The 6000-nt window shown below is 35.3% G+C and overlaps 1 protein-coding gene across 1 annotated transcript in view; it reads left to right on the top strand.

Moving 5' to 3' along the window:
* Positions 1–756: 756 nt before the first annotated feature.
* LOC116178785 overlaps positions 757–6000 on the top strand; it is a 33726-nt gene continuing 28482 nt past the window's right edge. Inside the window, exon 1 of the mRNA XM_031498395.1 lies at positions 757–914. The gene's annotated coding sequence lies outside the window, so the exon portion shown is untranslated. The remainder of the gene's footprint in view (positions 915–6000) is intronic.

Here is a 6000-nt window from a genome sequence, read left to right as displayed (position 1 = left end):
CTGACAGCTTCCCCCCTAATGCCCCAAAAAGCTATTGTTTCGAACTACCCACTCTGGTGGTCCAAAACCGAATGCCCTACCGATATCTCTCCTGGAAGCACCCCTATTCTTTTTTAGTTCGCTATCACGCCTCCAGAATGGTGTTAATATCTTGATAGTAGCGTCTTTGAGTATGTGTGAATTAAATAATTGGGGAAAGGCTTATTATTTGCCAAAGTATACAATTTGCGCAAAATTACTTAATGGTTGCAGCCAAATATGTAATGCCTTTGTAACTATTATTTTTCCCACGGATTACATATACAATCGGGTAAATGATCTTATTTGTATAACGCGTAGATTTCTTCTCATTCATTGTGCATATTAATTCTAATACGTTTCAAAGAACAAATTAAATCAGTTTCGGTTTGGCCTTGCAGTGAACAATTAATACTAGTATATTATGCAATTACTATTTAATGATTAAGACACAACTATGAGAATTACGAAACGAGTTTCATACACTATTTTTTCTACGACTATGCTGCCACGGTGGCTTGAAAAGCGGTCCAAAATGTGTGATTTTTATTGTGTACAGACAAGGCATGCGCAGTATGGAGTACCACTGTCAAATTTATTCAAGATGACTACCGATTGGAATCTTATGAATACGCTTGTATGGGAGAAAACAATAATTATTTATTTAATTAGACTAATTTATTGTAATTAATTCAAGTAGGTAGTGTGTGGTACTAAAGATTAGTCACTTCATGTCGTCATTCATAGTGTGTGCAAAACATTAAATCATACAATTACTGTCGAAAGGGATTTGAGTGCTTTGAAGAAGTGTAGGCAAAGGACACTGATGGTTACGGTGTACCGACATAATTCCTTTTGACTATAAATCAGCAGACGCCTGCATTATCCAACTTACGGTAAGATACGAAACCAACAATCACGATCATGCCAAGACCACAAACGAGAACACCAATTCGCTATGTCCAGCAGCTGTCAAAAGTAATAAATTTTGCCCAAAATCGTCCTGAAACCTTTATTTTCATGCCTACTTTCTGCCGAGAAACTTTAGTTTCCATGACAGAGGCAGGGCAGACTACGTTTGCTGCCGCTTGTCACTTTACTGGCCGCACCTGCCACTTTATCGGCCGCACCGTTACTTTACCGGCCGCATTTGTGACATTTCCAAATATGTCATGTAAAAATGGAAAATTTATATTAAAATACGATTTCGGGTAAAATTTAATACAAAACTCGGAAATTAAAGTACTCGGACCAAAAGGGGCCTCGAAGTGCAATATTTCCTCGCCAGTAATGTATCATTTTCCTGACTTTTATGTAAATAACTATTATATCTGTCATTGTTATGGAAATTTTGATTTTTATAAAATACGCGTCGTCACCTTGTAATGCTGCATTTCTATTGGTCGTAAACTTGTATCTTAATGAAAATCTGTATCGAAACGGCTATCATTTAAGCACAGGTCGCTAATGTGTAATCAGTGTAATATATCAGTATAGGAGTAGAAACATTATATTGCGAAAGCGGCAGGTAGGTTGAAAGCAGACGATTTAATGCTAGATCAACTGCACAAGAACATGTAATCGTACAAAAAATTCAAGAAAACTTCAGCAGTTTCTGGAGATCCAGGTTTCATTATATATTGTCCAGCTTTAAAGCACAATCTCTTCGAGAAGGGTCGTAATGATTTGTATTATGGGAAAACCATCGATTTCCGGAAACACTATGATTAAGGTATCGTAATATTTTTTTGATTTGTTTAAAAAGGAACGATCGGTTCTGTTTGAGAAATTGCGTTTATTGAAAGTAATTGAAGCGAGAACACATTCGTGGGATGATAAATGTCAATTACAATAGGCTTCATTGAAACACTCATCTAGTCTTTACCATTAAATAAAACAACAATCAAAGCAAAAGATTAAACATCTTTATATTTGTAAACACTGGAGACTTAAGTCTTAGTGCCTTACAAAAAAAAAAACTCAATATGCACTGACAGTTGGCCATACTGAATTTGAAAGTTCTATAGAGCCTTTACTTTTCGTTGTAAACGGTTTAACGATTTTGGTTTCAGTAGTTTAAACAGCAATTTAATCCGTAAACTGAAAATGTCAAACGTAAACAATGTAAACATCTGTAATAGGTATAACAGTACAAAAGGAGCACGTTATGTTACGAGAACGATTTAGAAACGAATGGATATAAAATTCCACTTTTGGATATCATAAAAATCTGGACACCCATTTTCGAACCGTGCCCAGTTTTTCAGCCGTCTGCGAGTAAATCAGATTTTCATGAAGGAAATGGCCTTTGACATTAATCTCCGATTTATATGCGACCCAGAAATAAGGAAGTGCAAACGCGCTTCACCACTCTGTATAATTTAAAACAATCCTCTTGTACTGGCTAAGCACTTTACGTTGTCGTAACCGAACGGACACGTTGCCTCCGGGTCGATGCGAAAATAATTACAGTTCCCGATTTTTAATTAAAATTGGTAATTATTCAGGTCAGGTTAGCGGCTAATCTTTGTAATTTATTTACAAGGGGCGATGTATAGTATGGTTGTCTTATGCTTATTAGATTATATGGTTGCTTTTTCCCTAGCATGAGCAATGACATTATCACGTTAGCGTCACACAAGGATCTCTCTACCGGAATTATTCCACTAAATCTCAAGCAACACGACGTTTGCCTCTAATGGATAAAAATGTTACTATAAAATTCCAGCCATAAAATTTGTAGTTGTCTGCAGTCACATCGTCGGTTCCATATATTGCGACGTATCCAATAAAGCTAAATATTATTATTCGACCCAGTTCACGTATCAACCGAGATTTAACTTTAACACTCAAGGATAGCCAAATCCAGCTTTCAGGATATTTATATTTAACACGTAGACACTATTTGTAACTGGACTCCTAAATTACGAACAAACAGAAAAAAAAGCGAAACGAAGTAAATGCGGCGAATTATTCCCATTTTATTGTATTTCTTGGTGCAATCTTGCTTTTATTAAACTGTAAAGTACGCTCGTTTCTTTCCTTTTCGGTTATTTCATGTGGCTAATGTCGTACATGGTCAGATCGTTTTAATAAAATTTTAAGGGCATAATGGAACGAATTCTTTTGTCAAGCCTTCCACTTTGTAGATATTTTTCAAGAACCTTTCTTGGAGGTTTTACATTGTCGTTATTTTTCGTACAAATTCGGATGGAGGGTGAATAGAATGTTTGATTAATTAAATTAGATTTCTCCATCTTCACATTCAATTTTAAAGATATCGATATGCAGGTTTTTTCATTACGTTCGATATTTGGTGTATTGGCTGACTTTTGGAAGCAAGTTACACTACTGCCCTTAAGGTGTAGTTAAGGATGGCCTTAACTCACTCCAATCCCCACCACCACGCCGCACTTCAATTTCACTTATCACCTCTACAACGTACGTCTTTTAACTTTATACAATCTCATGATAAAAATAACGTTAAATTTTATATCTACAAATTTCCTTTAATTGCAATTCAGAGAGCAAAAATGAATTAATTCTAAATTGAATCATCGTCAACGCCCGTTACAAGATGACTCAAAGATTTCCATCATCTTCAAAACATTCGCTTCTAAAATTAAAACCTCAAAATTTGATTTAAAAGACAGAACAATTTTATTATTCTTATTTATCGTAAAAACAATTTGAGCCCAAATTACGATTTTGGATTTTAAGAGTTTCAGGTTTATTGTTTTTGTGAGTGATCTTACTTAATTGATCTAGCTGGACAGCTGTTGATGTGGGTGGTTTCGTGACCGTCAGCCGTTAGACACAGCATACGTGGGGCCCAGCGTGCGGCAAGTAACATTAATCTTTGGCGCCCAAGGGCACACAGTAATATCTTGAAATAGTCTGAAATGTATAAAATTAAACTCGAAAATTTTTACCAAAACCATTACAGGTAAGATCCCTAATTAGTTACGTCACTGGGGCATCATCAGGCGCGACCTTGCACCACAAACAAGGTCACTCATATACCCTACATATACCAAATTTGATTCCAAGTGGTTCAATACGTGTATTTCCGTAAAAAAAAGTAGGGGGCCATTTTTTACCCCAATGCAATACCTCCCTTACTAAAGTGCGGGTGGTAAAAATTGAATAACTTAAAGATATGAGATTTTAAAAATTTGAATAACAAGGTACTCGAAAAAACATTTATATAAGGCGAAAGATAGTACAGTATGATCTGAAAATTAATGCTCAGCGCCAAATTAGATATTCAGTACTCCAACCTTACAGACCGATTTTACTTGGGAATGCGTCATTTAGAGGTAAGAACAATCTAAAATGTGTTTGATCACATTGCCATATCTACAAATTTTGATACACAACATTAGTGAGTAGTAATATTAAGTTTAGGCAGTGTTCATTTAGAACAGACCTACTTTCCTGTTGGCTGCCCAAGATGTTCATTTATAACAGATATGTACCAAGGAAATGCAGAATTATTAGGAAATCTACATACTACTCTACTACTAGGAAATAAAGACCCCCGACCCATCATACAAGCCGATCACAAATATCGTAATTGAACTTTGAAGTCACTTTCCTGCGAATTGTTAAAATATAAAATACATGTGAAAAGTTACCTTTATTACGTACACAAAATCTTGCACATATCCTAAATTATACACATTCTGTATATTAATCTCTAATGAAAGCCACCCACGCCTATGCAAAGTTCCACGTTAACTACCTACGTATCAAACACTATAATATGCCTGAACCTGTATTAATGGCCGGTACTAATCTTCAACCCTCCCCTAACAAATGATAAAGCTAACCCTGACGTCCAAAAAGGATTCCAAAAACTAAATAACTAACTGTCAGATATGTTACATCACAATTAGTAAGTATGTAAACGAAAATAGAGCTGTTTTTTTGCATCCGAGTTTATCCAACAATGGATGGGGCTTCAACGAAAATTAAAAGAAACGTTAAGGAAAAATTAAAAAGGAACTTAAAAGAAAATTATATCAGAACTGATGTCAACGCAAGAGATTTAGTAAAAACGGGAACACGATGTAGCGAGGGAATTGAGAGGAATTTGAAAACATGGAGTAACTCTAAGAGAATTTCGGACAAACTAAAGAGGCGTTTGAACTTCATGGAAGAACTTGAGAGAAACTAGATGAAGACCTAAGAGAGATTTGAGAATAACTTCATAAGCAAGAAATAAAGGCATGAACGTAAAAGCAATTTTAGGTTTGTTTCTAAAGCTTTTTCATTTGATTAGGTTTCATGATGTAAGAAGACGTTACATTACTACAAATAACGAATTGCAGTCTCTACTTATAACTTTAATGCTTGTACTAGTTTAGATAAGGTTGGTTGTGTTTTAAAATTTCCACGATCTCCTTTTGGATCAGTTGAAGGATACGGCATTTTTCCGTTAGGTTTTCGTTTGAGTTCAATTACAAATTTATCTGCTACCAAAAATGATCCAGTAAAATGACAGTGAATCATCACCATCATTTTTTAATATGAGGAATATCGTGAGGATTTATATCGAATCAAAAATCGAGTATTTTGTGAAGAGGTACTAAATTGAAAGCCCATTCGGCTATTAAAATACACTGTGTAACGATGCACTCAGTCTTCATACCGGAATTTATGACCACACCTTCGTTACGGACTGTCGCTCCGAAAATATTTATTTCTGTTTTATGAGCTAGAAATAGAATGTAGCAAGTAGTGATGTAGTTGCTTCCATGGCAAAAATTGAATTAGTTTTGTGTTGAACACAAAGGGCGGATTAATATTTTAGAATTTCAGCTCTGTTCAGTCATTATTAGCAGGTTTTAGTTTCCAATGATATACGAAAACGAGGAGGCCGTGCAAGTGTACTCCGTTATCAGTTTGATAAGAGACCTTTTACCTGACCTTAGAAATTGCAAGAGACAATTGGTTTAATTAGAAGTATGAATGTATAAA

Source organism: Photinus pyralis, unplaced genomic scaffold (genome assembly GCF_008802855.1).
Source record: "Photinus pyralis isolate 1611_PpyrPB1 unplaced genomic scaffold, Ppyr1.3 Ppyr1.4_LG8, whole genome shotgun sequence".
NCBI classification, from domain to species: Eukaryota; Metazoa; Arthropoda; class Insecta; order Coleoptera; family Lampyridae; genus Photinus; species Photinus pyralis.
Note: the sequence above shows the minus strand (reverse complement) of the source record. Positions and strands in the feature narration are given on the sequence as shown.